This window comes from Stenella coeruleoalba (genome assembly GCF_951394435.1).
Source record: "Stenella coeruleoalba genome assembly, chromosome: 21".
NCBI lineage: Eukaryota > Metazoa > Chordata > Mammalia > Artiodactyla > Delphinidae > Stenella > Stenella coeruleoalba.
Window position 1 is genome coordinate 10,631,749 of NC_137167.1, and position 20,489 is coordinate 10,652,237.

Below are 20,489 nucleotides of genomic sequence, written 5' to 3' on the forward strand. Positions count from 1 at the left end.
AGAAATATGGAGCTCCTGGGTGCTGAGTGATAGGGGCACGGGGGAATACAGATTAGCAAGCTCGACCAAAGATAGGCAAGGTTAATCACTAAAGTTAGGAAGTCAGTGAAAGGACATCTGCTTTAGAGTGTGGTATGAATGTGTGTGTGTGTGTGTGTGTGTGTGTGTATAGTGCTGGCTTTGGAGTGGCAGGACTGAGACTGGGCTGTAGGGCTGAGTCATCCTCAGTGATCTGCCCAACAACAACTTAAGTAAAGCAGAAAATGGGCTCGGCAGGAATCAGGTGGTGTATGTGCCCCACAGTTGGTCAGGGCTGCAGAGCAATGGGCACTCATGCCTGGTAGAGGTGAGGAGGCAGGGAATTCCAGGCACTTAGGCATCCAGATGTGGTGGAGTCCAGAGCCTCCAAAGGCCTGCAGGTGTCCTCATGCACTTGCTTTCCTCCTCTGCTCTTAGAGGGGAATCAGTGTAGGTCTGAGGAGTGAGGGCTGTTAGTACAGGGCCAGGCTGATGGCTGATTTTTTCTGAGGGGCAAACAACCATCTGAATAGTGTCAGATGCTTATTTTGAGCATCACTTGATTTCAGGTCCCACTGAAGGTGTAATGTAACATATGGGATTGCATCCTGATACCTTTTTCTAAAATCCAAAGAATTCTGAATTCTGAAACACATAAATCTCTGAGAGTTTGGATAAGGGACTATAACCCTCTAGGGGTGTTTTGAGATGAAGCAACATTAAATGTATGAGTTTAATTTCCCAAATTTTACCAGGAGCCCCTAGACATACTTCAATTAGACACAAAAATATATAGATAATGTAATGGGTACTTACGTACTTACTACATAGCTTAAGAAATAAAATATTACAAGTAAAATTGAAAGCCTCTATGAGCCCCTCACTGACCCCATCCTGTTTCCTTCCTCCTACCTGGAGGGAATCATGATCCTGAAGTTGGTGTGTGTGTGTGTCTGTGTGTGTGTTTAAACAACATACAATATTTTTTGTATGTTTTAAAAATTATGTAAATAGTATGATATGTTAACTTTCTCTCTCTGTAACTTACTTTTTCTCTTACATGGTTTTTGAGGTTTGTTAATGTTGGATCCTTATAGCTCCAGTTCACCCATTTTACTGTTGTATAGAATTCCATTGTATTTATATATCACACTTCATTTAACCATTTTCCTATTGTTGGACATTTAGGTTGTTTTAAAAAAACTTTCTTATGACAAAAAACGCTACAGTAAACAATCCACGTACGTGTGTGAGCCTTCGCGAGGATTCATACCTAGCAGTGGAATTATTTGTTACGAATTTACATTTATGAATTTCCAGACCAATATCCAGAGTGGTTGTATCACAGTCACTATCTTTTAAACGTTTAAAACTTTTTTTTTCCCACATTGTACAAACCCTAAGATTCTCTTTACTCACTGGTCCATTTCTACAACAAATACATCCAAAACACTATATAATAAAATTATTTACAACATTTCCAAATGAGAAGATTCCTTTTGCCCCACTACTGCTATTCAGACACAGTACTTCCACAGCACCATACATTATTAGAAGATCTAAAAATGCTCACCCTGTACTCTAGGCTGCTTAGGAAATGTGAAAACTAATAACATAATCGCATTAGCTCCTCTCAATACATGGCAACAGTATAGAAACCTTGAACTTCATCTTGCAACACCAAAAGGGTTCAACAACTCCGCTTTCCCCATTGCACTTTATGAAACAGGTTGCAGGGACCAGGAAAAGGACCACATTATTAAAATGGATTTTAAAAAGCCACAGCTCAAAACTGCTTTTTGTAAGCTTCACACACATTTACAAATATCAAGTCATCGTCCAGCTTGTTTACTTGGATTTTCTTCACTCAGATTGCACCGCACTGGTTATGTCTTCAGTCGGGCTGAAGGCTGGAGCAGGCCAAGAGGATGGCTTATGATGTCCATTTTCCACACTTTCAGAAGCCACAGCGGGCTCTTCAGTTTGGGAGTTTCTTCGGCTTGGGGTTTTGGACCTTTCAGTTATCTCTTTAGGCTCACTGCTTTGTCTAGAGACTGTGGCAGCATTTGCCTCGAGTTCTGGTCTGGGAAGAGACCCCTGCAGTGCTGTGGCTGGAGTTTCCTTCGGGACTAAACTCTGTGAAGGGGCTGGTGGTCGCTTTGAAAATTCGGGCAGTTTAGGGCCTGAGTTGTCCAGGTTAATTCCTTGTTCTCTAGGCAATGGTGCTCATCAGCCTCCTCCAGACCAGGTGGGCAAGTACCTGGGGTGTTTAGATCCCGCTATTTTTCTTCTTCCGAGGGGGTTTCTTCTTCTTCATTTTATTTGCATTGGTATTATTTTGCTTATTCTTTACCCCAAAATGGCCTGCAGAGATATCGCTCTGCAATAAGTCGACCAACAATGGGCTTGTTAGCGTGACCTCCTTACTGACCGGGAAGCCTCATTCTGACCACAGGACATCTGATTTCCATTGGGTGCTCCACTGAAAGGTGCGTTGAAAGGCATGCCATGGCCTGAGAAGTGGTTTCCCGAGGCACTGTTTCCCAGCATGGCCTGGACGCCGGCAGAGGGGGGACACCATGTTGCTTTGTTGCATGCTGACGTCAGGCATCATCTGAGACAAGCTGACATCATTATTTGCTGTAGTAGCAGGATCGCCATGCGGCTGGGCCATATGTGGGCTGGGCCCTGGTGGCCTCAAGACCTGCCCCTGAATCCCCATAACCTGAGATGGACTGTAGTTCATGGGCCCTTGCTGGGGCAGCATCTGTCCTGACATCTGTCCCGTAAACTGCACCATGTTTCCTTGCATGTTTGGAGTTGATCTCCTCGTTATCAGTGCTGGTCCCTACATGACATTAGATTGGTTCTGAGTGTTAAACTGTTGCTTATTCCCCTGCATCTGATTGGTCATAATCTGCTCTATCATTGGGTCCTGTTGAAGCAAAACTTGCCCCTGAGGCCCCATCATCTGGTTATGTGGTACCCTCATTTATGGGCCCTGCTGGGGAAGCATCTGCTTGGGTGGGGTCATCCTCTGGGACGAGAGCCCAGGATTTTGGCTCTGAGGATCCACTGTCATCTGACCCTGCTGCATAATAAGCTGGGCCCTTGAAAGGATCATAGGGTTCTGAGGGCTCAAGGTACCTTGTTGCTGGGCCTTCTGCTCTGGGAGGGCAAGATCTGCTGGTGCATGCTCATCACCTGAGATGGTGGTCCTGCTGGGGCTGGCCTTGCATGTTGCCCAGGTTCACCTGAGGAACCCCAGAACTACCAGTCTGTTGGCTGTTCGTGTTGCCATGAATTGCCCTGAGGCTGGGCTGCATCATATTTGGTGGCCCATGGGACACCTGCATCTGGTTTTGAGGAGGACCAGCTCCTTGACCACCTGCATGCTGGACATTTTGATTTGCTTGAAGCTGAGGGGCTCCTGAATTTCCAGGGGTAGTTGCTGTGGTCGAAGGCACCTGACCTTGCATAAAGTTCGGATTGGCCTGTCCTGTTGCGAAGCCAGGTGGGAGGCGTTTAGGCATTCCTGGACCACCTGCCACGGGAAAGCCCGCCTCCATCCTAACTGAATTTCCAGCTCCCATGGGTCCATTCATTCTCACATTTCGGCTTTGGTTCTGAGCCAAAGCCAGGTTGATAGCACCTTCCCCTTCAGTCTGAACGGAGAGAATTCCCAGATCCCGAAGCTGCTGGTTGTTGCTCTGAGCCAGGATCCGTAGCCGCTCCGCTGCTTCCCGGGAGATGTTGAATGTCACGTGCACACTGTTCCAGGCCTCTACCTCTGTACCTTTAGCTTGCTGGATTCCATGTGTAACAAATCGGGTACTTTCTTCAATATTGTGTCCAATTTCCATTTGAAGTCTTTATCATCTGTATTTCCTTTGAAGGCCACAAAGATTGTGGAATCCTCCAAAATACTATCACTTTTTGAGTCATCACCTTCTAGTCCAGAGTCAAAGTCCACCTCTGAGTCCTCCACTGTTGATGAACACAAGGGAGTATAGATGTCTTCTAAGTTTGGAAGGTCATCCATAACCATGGTGAATATTATTCCAGAAGCATATGCCAAGTGGACAATAAAAAAACCAAAATGTCTTTCTTAATTTTTATCATTTATCCAGGTCATCTTCTAAGTCCAAACAAGCTGGCATTTTTAGGGCCTGTATTTTAAGGTAGCAGCCAAATAAAAATTCTGAGTGCTGCCCCAGCCCTCCTGGGCGGGCCTCTTAGCACCGGCCCGGGCCGAGCGTCCCTGCGGCCCTTCGTGTATCCCTCCGTCCGTCCTCACGTGCGCCTGTCTGTCCGGCCAGTCTGGCCATTGGCTCCCAGCCGCGAGCAGCCCGACCAGGCTGGGCCTCAAGGACCCAGCGGAGAGGGGGATGGGCCGGACCGGGCCGGGGCTAAACATTTAAAACTTTTTAACATGTTATACATGCACATAGAGCTCCTGTGTTTTCAAGTAACACTTTGATTGTGACTTCTTGGTTTTTCACTTTTAGGCATTATATATTGATTCTTACTACGGAAGATGAGTATTTAACTCTCCTCCCTCACCCTTGCTCCTCCCACTCATTTCTCAGCCCCATATTCTTCCCCAGAAGTTATATCATCATCATTTTAGATAGATTAGCATCTAGTTTTTACATCATCATGTAGTCACAGTGAGCCATGATTTAAGATACTAAGATTTCTTTTCCTGTACAAATTGCTTTCCCTGTAGTGGCACCAGATATTCTTTTTTTTTTTAATTTATTTATTTAATTAATTATTTTTTGGCTGCGTTGGGTCTTCATTGCTGTGTGTAGGCTTTCTCTAGTTGTGGTGAGTGGGGGCTACTCTCTTCGTCGTGGTGCGCAGGCTTCTCATTGTGGTGGCTTCTCTTGTTGCAGAGCATGGGCTCTAGGTGCACAGGCTTCAGTAGTTGTGGCTCGCGGGCTCAATAGTCGTGGCTCGCAGGCTCTAGAGTGCAGGCTCAGTAGTTGTGGTGCACGGGCTTTGTTGCTCCTTGGCATGTGGGATCTTTACGGACCAGGGCTCAAACCCATGTCCCCTGCATTGGCAGACAGATTATTAACCACTGTGCCACCAGGGAAGCCCCCAGATATTCTTAAAGAAATGTCTCCCAGAGATTCCTGACATGTCCAGTTAGAGCTGTCATCCTTTCTGCCTGGTGCCCAGGTGCTGTCCTGGCTGCCCATCAGTCTGGGGATTCCTTGTACTTCGCTTGTGTGTTGGATTTTCTGTTTCTCTTATGCCTTATCTTCCTCTGGCTTGGTTTGTGTCTTCTTCTTTTTCTTTTTTTGGCTATGTGGGATCTTAGTTCCCTGACCCGGGGTAGAACCCACGCCCCCTGCAGTGGAAGTGCAGAGTCTTAACGACTGGACCACCAAGGAAGTCCCGGTTTGTGTCTTTATTTCAGTGTGTCCTGAGAAAGGTTCACGGAAGGTAAGTTTTCAGAAACTTTGTATGTGCGAACATGTGCTTATTTTACCTTTACTTTCACTGATGGTTTGGCTCAGCATAGAATTCTAAGTTGGAAATTCTTTTCTTTCTGAATTTTTAAGACATTTTCCCACTGTATTCTAGCTTCCAGTGTTATTGCTGAGGAATTCAGAGCTATTTTGATTTCCTGTCCTTTGTGTGTGGTGTACTTTTTTGTTCCCTTCTCCCTTCTGCGGAGAACCTTCGCTTTTTCACCAGTTTGGAAATTCAGTAATGATTGCTTTCGTGTTTGTCTCTTTCCTTCTACTGAGATGCGCACTCAAATATCTGGTTGCCGGGAAGCCTACAAAGCAGTATTTATGTAGTGAGTTTTTTGGACTCACAGACTTGCAGAGCATGCACTTAATTTTATCTGCACACTTAAGACCTGATTCTTCTCTCAGGGATGGACTTGCCTCCAACCAAACTCCCAGGAGACTGATGTGTCAACCAGGATGCTTCTGGTTTGCTTTTCATATCTCGGATTTTGTCACTGTCCAGCTCCCAAAACTGTCAGTGACTCCACTGAGAACTGAATATATGCCATTTTTATTGCCCTGCCACTTAAGGCTCTGTGTAAAGACTCAGGCCTGCCTTCTGAGCTCAACTCCTGTGATTATATCAGCTAAACTTACGTTCAAAAATCAAACTGGAATAGTCAGCATTTTAGGCATATGCCACAGATGTTCCTGACTTAGCACCATTGTTCATTCAATTTCTATGTCCTGGAGCGTTTTTTTAATTTGTCCTGTCAAAATAATCTACTGAACGCTACCGTTTGTTTGGCAGTGTGGAGGAATAATACAGTTTTTGATGTCAAATAGTATAATCTTGAGACACAGATATTACCGAACTGTCATGCAGTGCTGAAGGGTGTATATACCATAAGAGAAATGTCGACAAGTTTTGTGGGATTTCAGAGAAGGGAGAGAGCACACATGATTGGAGGGGTCAGGAAAGGCTTCATAAGATCTCCTTCATAAAATAGGGGAAATCTGAAGTAGGCCTTGAAGGATAATGGAATTGGATTATGTTGGGATTGGAGGACATTTCAGTATGAAGAACAGCATGAATGGGGGCATGGAGGTAGAAAATTACGGGTAATATCTGAGGTTGCAGCAAGGAGATTGGTTGGCTACAGCATGATTTTATGTAAGAGAGAGACTAAGATCGAAGGATACATTGGAACCAGAGCATGGAGAATCTTGAACTTTGGCTTAAGATTTTGCATCAAATTAGAGGATGGTGTGAGGGAGCAAGTGAAAGTTGAATGGCCTTTTAAAAACCAACTCAAATATAACACCTATGAATGCTTTCTGATTCCCTTCCATTGAATGTAGCCTCTCTTCTCTAAATGTCCAGAGGCATTTTATATCTCTTTTATGTCATTTAATTGAGCATCTATTAATACAATATGCCAGGCACAGTGCCAATGATGAGGAATGAAGAAGATAAATAAGGTAACTATGGCATTTGGTTTTGTCCTATATCATCTTCTCTTCCATATTAGAGTGCAAAGTTCTTGATGACAGGGCAACACTTCACCTTTGTACTTCCCCTCTCCCCTATAACGAGCATAGTACCTTGTACATGCTAGGCACTCAGGAAATAGTCACAGATACGTAGAGCCCTAAAGGACCTGGGAATCTAACCTTCTCTTTGTCGAGGCGAGGAGTCTGAGGCTCAGGAAGGTTAAGGATGTGCCCCCATTTACACAGGGGTTAGCGGCAGAGCTGGACAGAGAACCAAGATGCACCGACACCTGATCCTGTGCTCCTCCTCCGCAACTGTATTTGAATGTACACTCCTGACTATAATAAAACCTGGATATTTGGATTTTGGAATTGCTTACAGTGTATGGTTTGTAGCAAACCAAATTAGAAATTCAGTTCTTTAATAAGGTCTATTGAGCGAAATAGAGTGAATACAATACAATTTTCTGTCTGAGGGTTCCATATTCTAATTAAGTAGGTCACTTACAACTGCAAATGGTACTCTGGTACAGCAGGATTGAAAAAGAAAAGGCAGGAAAATGATTCAGGTGTCAAAGGCTGACCTAATTAACAGGAATGGAAACTCAAAGGATTATGTGACCTTGAGGCTTCTGTGAACCAGAATTTATTTTTTTTAGATTTTATTGAAGTATATTGGATTTACAACATTGTGTTATTTTCTTCTGTACAGCAAAGTGACTCAGTTATATAGATATTCTTTTCATATTCTTTTCCGTTATGGTTTGTTACAGGCTATTGAACATAGTTCCCTGTGCTATAGAGTAGTACCTTGTTGTTTATCCAGAACCAGGAATATTTTTGACTTTGTTTGCTTCCTTTATAGCTTCCTTTCTCTTTTTTCTTTCTAGAGATGATTCATTTACTTAATATAAACACATTTCTGGAAGTAATAGTTAAAGACTTTCACGGTGAAATACAGTGAATTCTGTGTCTGGTTTGAGTCATTTGAGACATGAGGCTTCAGCTACATCAGCAATTCTCTGAAACAAAAATTAAGCAGTCACAAGTGAATAATTTTTTTAAAAACAAAAGTCCTTAGAGTTAGAGAATTTGGTCTTAGAAACCATCACTGTAGTGATTTCAAAACACAACTCTGCATTTTAAAACAGTTCTCTTGAAACCTGTCTGTCATGAGAGAGGGGTTGGAGTGCCTTTGATGAGAATGAGGGTAGTTAGGGTCGGGAACTGCTTTTGTTTTGGGTGAGTTCCTAAATAGAACTTTTAGTAAATACAGGTACATGGACAGAAAGAGAAAAGTAGGCTACTGAAATGTTTAACTTCTCCGGAAAGTGGATATTAGCACACCTTTTTGAAGTCTGGAGGTTACACACAGGAAGAATGTGGGACTGGTCTTCCTCAAAGGAAGACTACAATCCATCTCTCCAGGACTGGATCCTGAGTGGTCGGTGGGGCCTCCGGACCTTCATTCCAGGTGCAGGCTTCTTGCTCCCCCCATCCATGGATTTCAAAATATTTGTATCTATTCTTTTTCATATTCTTTTCCATTATGGTGTATTACAGGATATTGAATATAATAGTTCCCTGTGCTAGACAGTGGGACCTTGTTGTTTATGTATTTTGTATGTAGTAGTGTGTATCTGCTAATCTCAAACTTCTAATTTATCCCTCCCCCAACCTCTTCCCCTTTGGTAATCATAAGTTTGTTTCTGTGTCTGTGAGTCTGTTTCTGTTTTGTAAATAAGTTCATTTGTGTCATATTTCAGATTCCACATATAAGTGATATCATATGATATTTTTCTTTTTCTGACCTTACTTCACTTATCGATAGTATGATAATCTCTAGGTCCATCCGTGTTTTGCTGCAAATGGCATTTAATGGCTGAGTAGTATTCCACTGTATATGTACCACCTCTTCCTTATCCATTCCTCTGTAGATGGACATTCAGGTTCTTTCCATGACATGGCTGTTGTAAATAGTGCTGCTGTGAATATTGGGGTGCAGGTATCTTTTTGAATTAGAGTTTTCTCTGGATATATGCCCAGGAGTGGGATTGCAGGATCATATGGTATCTCTATTTTTAGTTTTTTAAGGAACCTCCATACTGTTTTCCACAGTGGCTGCACCAATTTACATTCCCACCCACAGTGTAGGAGGGTTCCCTTTTCTCCACACCCTCTCCAGCATTTATTATTTGTAGACTTTTTAATGATGGCCATTCTCACCGGTGTGAGGTGGTACCTCATTGTAGTTTTGATTTGCATTTCTCTAATAATTAGCGAAGTTGAGCATCTTTTCATGTGCCTGTTGGCCATCTTTATGTCTTCTTTGGAGAAATGTCTATTTAGGTATTCTGCCCATTTTTTGATTGGGTTGTTTGTTTTTTTGTTACTGAGTTGTATGAGCTGTTTGTATGTTTTGGAAATTAAGCCCTTGTCAGTCACATCACTTGCAAATATTTTCTCCCATTCCATAGGTTGTCTTTTCGTTTTGCTTATGGTTTCCTTTGCTGTGCAAAAGCTTATAAGTTTGGTTAGGTCCCATTTGTTTATTTTTGCTTTTATATCTGTTGCCTTGGGAGATTGACCTAAGAAAACATTGCTACGATTTATGTCAGAGAATGTTTTGCCTATGTTCTCTTCTAGGAGTTTTATGGTGTCATGTCTTATATTTAAGTCTTTAAGCCACTTTGAGTTTATTTTTGTAAACACACATTCTTTTTTTTTTTTTTAACATCTTTATTGGAGTATAATTGCTTTACAATGGTATGTTAGTTTCAGCTTCACAACAAAATGAATCAGTTATATATATACATATATTCCCATATCTCTTCCCGCTTGCGTCTCCCTCCCTCCCACCCTCCCTAAAACACACATTCTTTATTTATGTTTCTTACTGTCCCTTTAAGACCTCACTCAGGGGGTTAATTTTCACCGTCCTCTAACTGGAAGCTTTGGCTGAGCCCCGGCTTTTGTGCTCATTCTCAGGGAATGGACAGTTTTATGGTCACTTTAAGTTGCAAACACACTTTCAAGCTTAGTAAATGGAGCGTTCAGCCACATGCCATGCCTAGGGTTACATATTTTTGCATCCCCAGCTTGGACCTCTCTCACACCACTGCAGGCCTGCGGTCCTTCCTCTGCAGTACAGGCCTTTCCTCTCTCTACACTCTGCTTGCCTCCTTCTTCCTCCCTCATCTGCTGCTTTCTGGAGACTAGCAGAGTTGCTGTGTGGAAAGGGAGGAGAATTAAGGAGGCTGGACATTTCTTAGTTGGCCCGTGTGGCTTTATGTCCTGTGAACTCAGCAGATGGTTCGATCTGATGGCCTTGAGTGGGTCTGGTGGATGATTAAAGTGTACTTTTTCTATTTTGGGGCATTTTCATGGCATTTGGAGTTTCCCTGATGGAACCCTGGCTTTTCCAGTGTCCTTTCCCAGTGAGCCGCCTCTCTGTTCCAGATAGTCACGTGGGACAGCTTTCCAGCTCCTGGTACCCGCAACACATCCAGCTTCTTTCTGCTGAGCTCTCTATGTCTGCCTGGGGCTCTTTGTATTAGGAGGACCCAAGACTCCCCACTCTGTCTCACCCCTTTCTGTATTCTTGACCTTGCTGAGGAATTCAAGAGTCGTAGGACAAGCTCTCCTTCATTCCTTCTGTGAATTCTGCAAGTGGGGGCTTCTGTCTCACAATTACTTTGAATCTTGATATCTGTCCTGTCAGTTGCATCCCAACATTCAGTGATACAACGTCTCTGCAGAGTCACAGTTTGCCAGGTCCCTTGCCACCTGTTGGAGAAGCACAGAAAACAAACAAGTACGGTTTGGTAAGATTGTATCACAGTTGATACGGTAGCAACCTTGATAGACTTCCTTATACAGCTGCCCCTGGTCATCTTGACTGTACTAAGTGTCCCTGACACTTCATGAGTGACACATCTGTGAACTGTTCTCGGGGTAATTTCTGCTAGTCTCACCCATTATGAGTTGATTCTTACTAGTACTTTTTTTCTGGAGGTTGACTTTCCTGGGCCCTGTGCATTGAATGCAGATAGTAGGTAATTGCTTTTGCCAGGTTAAGACTTACTTGGGAGATGGCAAGAAAATGGACTTACTTGAACTGTGTGGACAGCAACAAAGTTGAACGTGAAAAAGAAGGTCATAACTAAGTGATAGATCACATATGATATACAATAAATGTATAGAGATGTAAATGTGTATTTATCTATCTATCTACATATATACATCTTTGCTGTAATCAAACCCCTTACTTTAAATAAGAGGTACAAACTGCTATGTATAAAATAAGCTACAAGGCTATATTGTACGGCACAGAGAATATAGCCAATATTTTATAATAACTACAAATGGAATATAATCTACAAATTTGTGAATCACTATGTTGTATACCTGAAAATAATATAATATTGTAAACCAACTATATCTCAATTTAAAACTTGCAAAAAAATAGACTTTATTTCTGTTTAAGCAAATAATTATCGCATAATACTTTACAGAAGGTAAAGCCATTCTCAGAGCTCTGCTCAGACTCCGCAGTGACTGCCCATCACGTTAAAATTCCAGGTCCTCAGCGTGGCCTCCGACTCTGCAGGCTCTGCCCCACTCCCGGTCTGTCTCTTACCCTTGGTCTGTCTCCCTGGCTCACTTCTCTCTCCTCCGGGCTGCTTGCTGTCCCTCAAACAGGAAGCCTGTTCTAGCCTCAGAACCTTTCGTTTGTTCTTCCTCCTCCTGGAATGCGCTGCCCCGGTTTATTCCTCCCCACCGATTGAGTCTCTGTAGGAGTGATGTTTTCTCAGAGAGACCTGTTTCCTCACCTTTCCAAAATAGGGCTCTCCTCCCACCTGACTCTCTGATGGCGTGGACCCTTGCCCGGCTTTATTTCTTTTCATAGCACTTAATACCACCCCCCCACCAGAAGTTCTCTTACTATTTTGGGACCGGTTACCTGTTGTGCCCCATGTTGGAATCTAAGTCAGGAGAACGGCGACTTCGTTGGGTTCACTGCTGTTACCACACTGCTTGGAACAGTGCCTGACACGTAGCCAGGCTTCAGGCAACGTTGTCGAATGGATGACTCAGTAAGTGAAACCGGCCTTGACCCTCACATGGAGTCGGGGAGGAAATGAGAACATTGGTATTATCATCTTCACTGGGTCTTAAGATGTTATATAATTTACCCAGGTTGTGCCTGGCATTCTTCTTGAATGAGTGCATTAGACCCTATGATTAAAACTCTGGTTTATTTAAATTACATTTTATCAAATTTATTTGTGTACCTAGTTGAATTAAACACTCTGGTACAAGGCTTATTTCAAAGAAACAGCAGAATCTGCCCTCCTTTTCCAGTCCCTGGAAGCAATCACTTTCTGCTCTTTCAGCTCTCTGTTTTCTTAATAACATGCTTATATTTTTACTTCCTAATTTTGCAATTTTGTAATTTGTAATTTGAGACATTATCCATTGACTTCCCTTAAGGGAACATGGGGATTTCAGTTAGATTGTTATTCAGTGTTTACGTTATTATAACTCACATAATTGCAATTCACAGCTCAGCTATGTAGTATGATTACCCTTCGTGTCAGTATTTTTAGGCGTTTTCTCTTGGGCTGGTCACATTTCCCAGAGAGGATCCTTTCAGTTCTCTACCTGGAGGGTATAACAGGGGTGGTCATCTTCTGGGAGCTTCTTACTGCTCAGCTGAGTCTGTAAACTATCACTTAATTCTTTTTTCAGTGTGATGCCCCTGACCTCAACTAGACCATGTACCCCCTGCCCGAAGACCCTTTCTTTTGAACTCCTGAGAGTAGAAACCTCCAGGACTCTTTCAGGGTGGGGAAGGGACAGTTGCTCAGTTGCACAGAATAAAGGGATATGGGCTTTTAACTGTCCCTTAAGCTGACTTTTAAACAGTCCTCTATGCTTAGTCCCATATTCACCTCTACTTTTGGATTGTTGACTTAGAGAAAAACACACACATAAGAGCTGTGAGTTTAAGTTGTATTCAGGGTCTTACTGGGGACTATAACGCAGGAGACAGCCTCTCAGCTAGCTCTGAGGAAACTGCTCCAAAGAGGTCAGGGAGGAGCCAGTTATACGTGATTTTTGGCTGGGGGTATGCGTGGTCCAGCACACATCTTGGTGGAAGATTACTGCTAGTCACAAGGAACGGATATCTCAAGTTAATGATTTTAGTGCTTGTCGATGTATGGAAAGATGGAGGAATCTGGTGCATTGAAATTCTTCCTAAGATACACATCTAACTATCCAAGGACCTGCTTGTCCAAAGCACAGAGCGTCCTGTTATCTTAATTTCCTCTCAGAATGTTCTGTCTGTCAGCAGCTGCAGTGGGTTATGACTTAATCCTTCTAGAACTGGGTGGTGAGCAACTCTCTTTGTTTACAAGCTGCACCTAATGCTGTCAAATTCTTGAACATTCTGTGGGCTTATGGGTAAATTAGGTGGCTCATTGGCCTTCCCCTGCGGGCTTTAGATTAATCCTTCTGGAGTCTAAGTCAGTGACTCTCGTCACGTGCTTTCCATCATGATTGCTATTTAATTATCTCTCTTTGCCTCTTTGAGATTATGCCCTAAAAAAAAACCTCTTGACTATTATTTTTATCTTTTTTAATTATTAAAATTTTTTTATTGTTGTCTCTAACTCCGAACCAAGGTTTATTCATGATTTGTCTGACAAAAAGAGAGCCAAGAAAGTACGAATGAACCCTCTATTACTTGGAAAAGGAGGAAGGGAGTTCACTGCGCCACCAGGGAAGCCCAACTTTGGCCCTTTTGATAGGAGTTGTGATAGTTTTGTTAATCATTCATGCAATAGAAGGTGTGGGTCATTCTTTCACATTCATTTCCACCTCTAGAAAGTTTCTGCAAGTGATGCGAGAATGGTAGAGAGCTGAACCAAAATTCTCTGCCACTTAAATTTCTAAAACTTGAGAGTTTTTGATCTTACTTGTTTTGCTGTGGGTGAGTGGTTCCCAGACCAAGCTCATTCCAAGATCATAGATGAACAAACAAACCAACCCCCAAGTCTCTGGACCGCACTCCAAACTTACTCAGAATCTCTAGTGTTGAAGACTCATAATCTGTCATATATGTCAGTTTGCCCACGTGGGACATTGGCTTGAGAAGCATTTCACAGGGCTTTTGAAAGGTGTGGGAAGTGTTGGCCAGAGATTTGAAACCAAATCAAATCAAAACAAAACAAAACAAATTTTCAAAAAAGAAAACAACGGTAATGCACTGGTTTGGTGCAGCTGTAAACAATATTTATACTTGTAGTAATTAAAGTACTGGGTATACCCTGAATCAAAAATGGATGAGGAGGGAATACAGGTATGTGGGGGGAAGGGAGAATTAAATCTACACCTTCCATAGCAACAAGACAATAGGTATTACCTAAAACCGAAAAATCAAGAAATACCACGTTAACCCTGTTATTTAGATATTTTTGAAGTGCAAATACAGAAGGAATGCCTGAAAAAATTGGGGTGGTGACCTCTGGCATGTAGAAATAAGGAGTGGAGTAGGGCAGCACCCTACTGTCTTGTGTTATCGTCTTGATAAAACTGTTTTGCATTTAAAGCTATATGCAGGTATTAATTTGATATAAATAAAAAGTGAATTAACAGAGACATTTTGTCTTAGGAGATAGTTAAGCACAAAGACAGTAAGAACAGTTATTAATAAATTATCCAATTCCTAGGCTTTTTTGCTTATCGATACATTTTAGGAAGAGTGTTCATTATGCAAATACATTAATATTTTACAGCTAAGGTACTCATTTCCTTCCATGAAAAAAATTGCCTATTAATATTATCTGATTTTCAATCTTTCCAGCTAAAAAAATAAATCAGCTGAGTTTTGCTAGATTTACTTTGATATAAGGACATAGGCTGTAGTGAGTCTCATAATGTTTAGTTTTAAGGGTTTTCTGGTCAGGACTGGGAGTTCTCTTCCCCTTGTTTCTGACTCAGCCTTTTTGACCCTCTCTGGTCTTCCAGCACCTGTGGTAGTGTAAAGATCAAAGGAAGAGCAGAAGTGACTGAAAATCGGAAAGCGCTTTTCAGGTTGGGCTTAAAAATCTGAAAGGAATGCGCTTCCCTGGTGGTGCAGTGGTTGAGAGTCCGCCTGCCGATGCAGGGGACACGGGTTCGCGCCCCGGTCCGGGAGGATCCCACATGCCGCGGAGCGGCTGGGCCCGTGAACCATGGCCGCTGAGCCTGCGCGTCCAGAGCCTGTGCTCCGCAGCGGGAGAGGCCACAACAGTGAGAGGCCCGCGTACCGAAAAAAAAAAAAAAAAATCTGAAAGGAAGCACAGTAGTGACAAGGGCCAAGAGTCAGGCGCTATCCTGCTGGAGCCAGCGGACAGATTTCATTACTGCAGTTTCAGCCATTTGGGCCAATGGATATGCTGGCGCCCATCCAGTTCTAGGCAGATTCTCAGAGATCCTCTGAGACCAGCTGGCAGCTTGTTCTTCAGAGCAGACAACATAGGCGCACATCTCTCATAGGTGCCCCTCTCTCCCAGGCGCTCAAAATAAAACCAGCCAGCTTGGGCTTCCCTGGTGGCGCAGTGGTTAAGAATCCGCCTGCCAATGCAGGGGACACGGGTTTGAGCCCTGGTCCGGGAAGTTCCCACATGCCACGGAGCAATGAAGCCCGTGCGGCAAAACCACTGAGTGTGCGCTCTAGAGCCCACGAGCCACAAGTACTGAAGCCTGCATGCCTAGAGCCCATGCTCCGCAGCAAGAGAAGCCATTGCAATGAGAAGCCTGCGCACCGCAACGAAGAGTAGCCCCTGCTCGCCACAACTAGAGAAAGGCTGCGTGCAACAACGAAGACCCAACGCAGCCAAAAATAAATAAATAAAAAATTAATTAATGAAAAAAAAAAAGAGGGGCAAGAGAGCTTGCTTCCTGTCTCTTAAAAAAAAAAAAAACCAGCAAGCTTTAATGAATACGTTTTCTTGCTCTTAAAAATTAAAAAACAAAACAAACCTAAAACAACTTCAACTAAAGAGTAAGTACAGCAGAAAATTTCTTTTTTGCAGAGTTTACATTCACAGTTTGACCCACACCACCTCAATAAGTTCTAGGGCACAGATTCGAGTCTCCTGACCTTGGAGGGGGGATACTTGGAGACTCACGTGCCACTACTATATATAAAATAGATAATCGGCAAGGACCTACTGTACAGCGCAGTGAACTCTACTCAGTACTCTGTAGTAACCTATATGGGAAAAGTGTCTGAAAAAGAATGGACATATGTATATGTAAAACTGAATCACTTTGCTGTACACCTGAAACTAACACAACATTGTAAATCAACTATACTCCAATATAAAATAAAAATTTTAAAAAAAAGAGAAGAAGAAAAAAAAGAACAGCCAGCATCTGTCTCTCAACTGGCTTTGTGTTATAATGTTGTGTATGCTGGAAATCTCCTGAAATATTAAATACTTTCTTTATTAGTGAAAAAATAACCTCTTTGAAGAAAGTAAACTACTAATGCTGATAATGGAAATGAGGACCAAGAGAAGTATTTTAAGAAACAGTGGTTATCAGGCAGAAGTTAGCTATTTAAATAGGTTAAAGAGTAGAATATTGGGCTAACATAAGGTTTGGATCTGTATGAAATAGACCACATAACTCCGTTTTTTTGAGGAAATCACGTGCTACCAGTGTTCATGATTTCGGAGAGTTTGAGAATGTCTCAGGATGTATCCCTTCCTGATGTTGGAGAGCTGTTCTTCATTCATTAGTACAACTGACATGGAAGAAACATTTATTATATGTGTGGCCCTGTGTTAGGTGCTGGGGTTATAGTGGTTCTATTACCTGGTTCTATAAGCCTGTCTACAACGGGCTCTGCCCTCATGGAGCTTATGAAATAGGTAAATAGGATGCTACCAGGCAGGGATAAGCATTTTGGCTTGAGATGGAGTGATCAGGGAGGCCTCTCTGAGGATGTAACATTTGAGGCTGAGTCTTGAAAGGTGGGAGAAGACAGTCCTGTGAAGATGGAGGGAATTAATTTCAGGTATAGGGAACTGCAGATGCAAATGAGAGTGGAAAGGAGTTTGATGTGATGGAGGGTCAGAAAGAAGGTCACTGTGCTGGGTACAGACTGGGTGTGAAGGAGGATAGAATGAGATGAGATTCGAATGGGAGACAGGGGCCAGGTGATAAAGGGCTCCCCAAGACAGGGTGAGAGAGTTGGATGTGTTCTAAGGGCAATGGAGAAATGGCAGAAGGTTTTAAGCAGGGGTGCTATGCTCTGACTTCTGTTTTGCTCTGTTCTCATTTATGCTGTAAAAAGGTCCCTGTGGCTTCTCCTCGGAGAATGGATTGGAATGTGAAAGTGGAAGCAAGACACAGTTCCTATTAAATAAGTGGAAGTGATGTTGCTCTGGACTAGGGTGGGATGCAGTGGAGAAAGAAACGGGTAGATTTGAGATGTGATTTCAAGATAGAATTGATGTCCTGCTGTCTTAGTGGTATCTGTTTTCATTTATGCAGGTGTCCAAGGAGAAAAATTCACTATGCATATTCATTTAACTCCTTGGTCTCTCAGATACTTAGTTCCACCTTGTGTTACCAACTTACCACAACTGTGATGGATAAAAAATGCTATTCATTTCCTTCCTGACAGGTGAAAATAATAAGTCAGTAAATTGTTGATCACTAAATATTTTGCTTTCATAGATACGGAAATATTTAGTCCTTAAGGTTATTGACACCTGCATATTTTACTTTCCTGAGTACAGACATCTAAACTTGGCATCCAAATCATTGGTGACTATATTGGTGAGGAGCAGTGATTAAAATCTGTGTGTGCAAGGGTAGTCATATAATTCACCACCAAAAAATTTAAGGTCTAGAAATGTAGATACAAATTCATCAGGCTCATTCATTTACTGATGAAGCCATTAGCATTTAATTAGTAAGTTAGGAGAAAAACATGCAGTGTCATATATAGGGGTCATGCCCCCCCTTCCAAGAGTCTTGAATCACCTGGAAAAATTAAGAGGAAAATACAGCATTTTGTTTTCCGCTTCATATCAAATCAACATCTCTGGAGATGAGGTCTGGGAATCTGTGCTCTTTACCAAGCTCCCCAGGAAGTCACGTTGAGGCCAGTCTGGCGGGGGTATTGGGACCAGCTTTTAGATGATCTCTTAGGTGGCTTCCACCACTCATATTTTATGACTTAATATAAAATCTCTTAAGTTCCATCATGGGAATTTGTAGATGAGTCTTTGCTTTCATATCCTGTTGTCACTTCTGTATGCCTGTGATTTATTTGATGCTTAGTGTTTGGTAACAGAATATCCAATTATAACTTCATGCCTTTGGGAAAATAAAATCCCCTTTAAAGACATCTGCCTTGTGGCAAAGTTTCCAAGAATGTTTTATGTTGAGAATGGAAAACTTTGTAATTGAAAATGTGGATTTTGATGATTCTTTCAAAGGAATTATGCAATTAGGGTATTCTTTTAGCCACCTGGGCACAATTTAGTCTTTCGGGAGCACTTAGTTATTGGACCAGTGCAGCATCCGATGATGCCTGAAAACATCAGAACCAGGGGCCTCTGCTTAGAATCAATTCTTATTATTGAGCTGATGCTGAGCAAAAGCATGGATCCAGGAGGGATGAGATACAAGTTTTTCTTGATTGTCTCAACCCAGTGGTGCACAGACCCAGAATGCACATCCTTTGGGGAGGGCGGAGAGGATTCTGTGTGTTGCTGTAAAACTGTAAAATTATTGAGTGAGGCTGGCTGGGGAAGGGGGCCAGGGGTTCAAGGTCATTTGACTCAGGTGTCTGTTGCAGTGCACACGTTCATAGATTCCTGCAAAACAATCCCTTTAAATTCCCCATTGATCAATGACTGTAAAGCTCCTAATTTCAGAGATTCGAGTCTTTGCTACATGATCGGCTAGCGCGGCCCTTTTTTTTCCTTTATTCTCCAGGCAACTAAACTCTAGTTTTTTTGTTTAAACTCTAGTTTTTATTTTTATATCTGACATCAAGCAGCTTGTAACCTTCCTAGTTAAGTTGTCTCGTAATTTGAAGGGAAGGTGAGTACTCACTCCAATTTCTCAAGTTGCCTACTTTCAGCCTCTAAATTCAGTTTTCCAAACACTCCCTGGTTGGGTTGCCAGTATCTGGAGAGGAGTTGAAAGCATAAAGAAGAAATGAGCATTTTTGCTTTTCATGGTAACCAAGTGACTGCTTGGTTTTTGCTTATCCTATAACTTCGATCCCCTTAGCCAATGCTCTGTCTCAATTGACATTTGGTACCAGGGCACCATTGTGCTCATACAAGTAGTTGATTTTCCCAGTCCCAGGTTCGGCATATGAGACGGTGGTTGGTAATGGTGTTGGTGGTGAGTTTCAGCACATGGGAAAGGTTTGCTAGGCTTAAATATGAACTAGATTCTTTCTTTTTTTTTTTTTGGCCTCGCGGCATGCAGGATTTCAGTTACCCAACTAGTGTTGGAACCCGTGCCCCCTGCAGTGGAAGTGCAGAGTCTTAACCGCTGGACCGCCAGGGAAGTCCCTAGATTATTTCTTTTTGTTTTAGTTAAAATCAAGTGTTTCTCCTCCTTTTCCCCTGCACTCATACCTCATCTGTCTTATTTACTGAACAGGATTTTTGCCCTTGTCTCCTCTTCCTCCCCAGTTGCTTCATGCATTTCTGTCATTAACTATAGAAAGTTTCTCTTTGTAACACCCTGTCATGCTCCTTTTTTTTTAAACATGATATTTATTTATTTATTTATTATGTTTTTGGACATCTTTATTGGAGTATAATTGCTTTACAAGGTTGTGTTCATTTCTGCTGTATAACAAAGTGAATCAGCTATACATATACATATGTCCCCATATCCCCTCCCTCTTGCATCTCCCTCCCACCCTCCCTATCCCACCCTTCTAGGTGGTCACAAAGCACCGAGCTGATCTCCCCGTGCGATGCAGTTGCTTCCCACTAGCTTTTTTTTTTTTTTTTTTTTTTTTTTGCCTTACGCGTGCCTCTCACTGTTGTGGCCTCTCCTGTTGCGGAGCGCAAGCTCCGGACGCGCAGGCTCAGCGGCCATTGCTCACGGGCCCAGCCGCTCCGCGGCATGTGGGATCTTCCCGGACCGGGGCACGAACCCGCGTCCCCTGCATCGGCAGGCGGGCTCTCAACCACTGCGCCACCAGGGAAGCCCCCTAGCTATCTGTTTTACATTTGGTAGTGTATATATGTCAATGCTACTGTCTCATTTCGTCCCAGCTTACCTTTCCCCCTCCCCGTGTCCTCAGGTCCATTCTCTACATCTGTGTCTTTATTCCTGTCCTGCCGCTAGGTTCATTAGAACCTTTTTTTTTTTTTTTTTAGATTCCATATATATGTGTCAGCATACGGTATTTGTTTTTCTCTTTCTGACTTACTTCACTCTGTATGACAGACTCTGAGTCCATCCACCTCA

The 20,489-nt window shown here is 42.7% G+C and overlaps 1 protein-coding gene and 1 pseudogene across 15 annotated transcripts in view; one reads left to right on the top strand and one right to left on the bottom strand.

The window, feature by feature from the left end:
- The window catches only part of FUT10 (fucosyltransferase 10), a 267,866-nt gene that overhangs the window by 26,443 nt on the left and 220,934 nt on the right, over positions 1 to 20,489 (top strand). The window lies entirely within an intron of this gene.
- Positions 1,867 to 4,884, bottom strand: LOC307179635 (nuclear receptor coactivator 6-like; annotated as a pseudogene). Its single transcript has one exon. The product of its transcript is annotated as a nuclear receptor coactivator 6-like (transcript).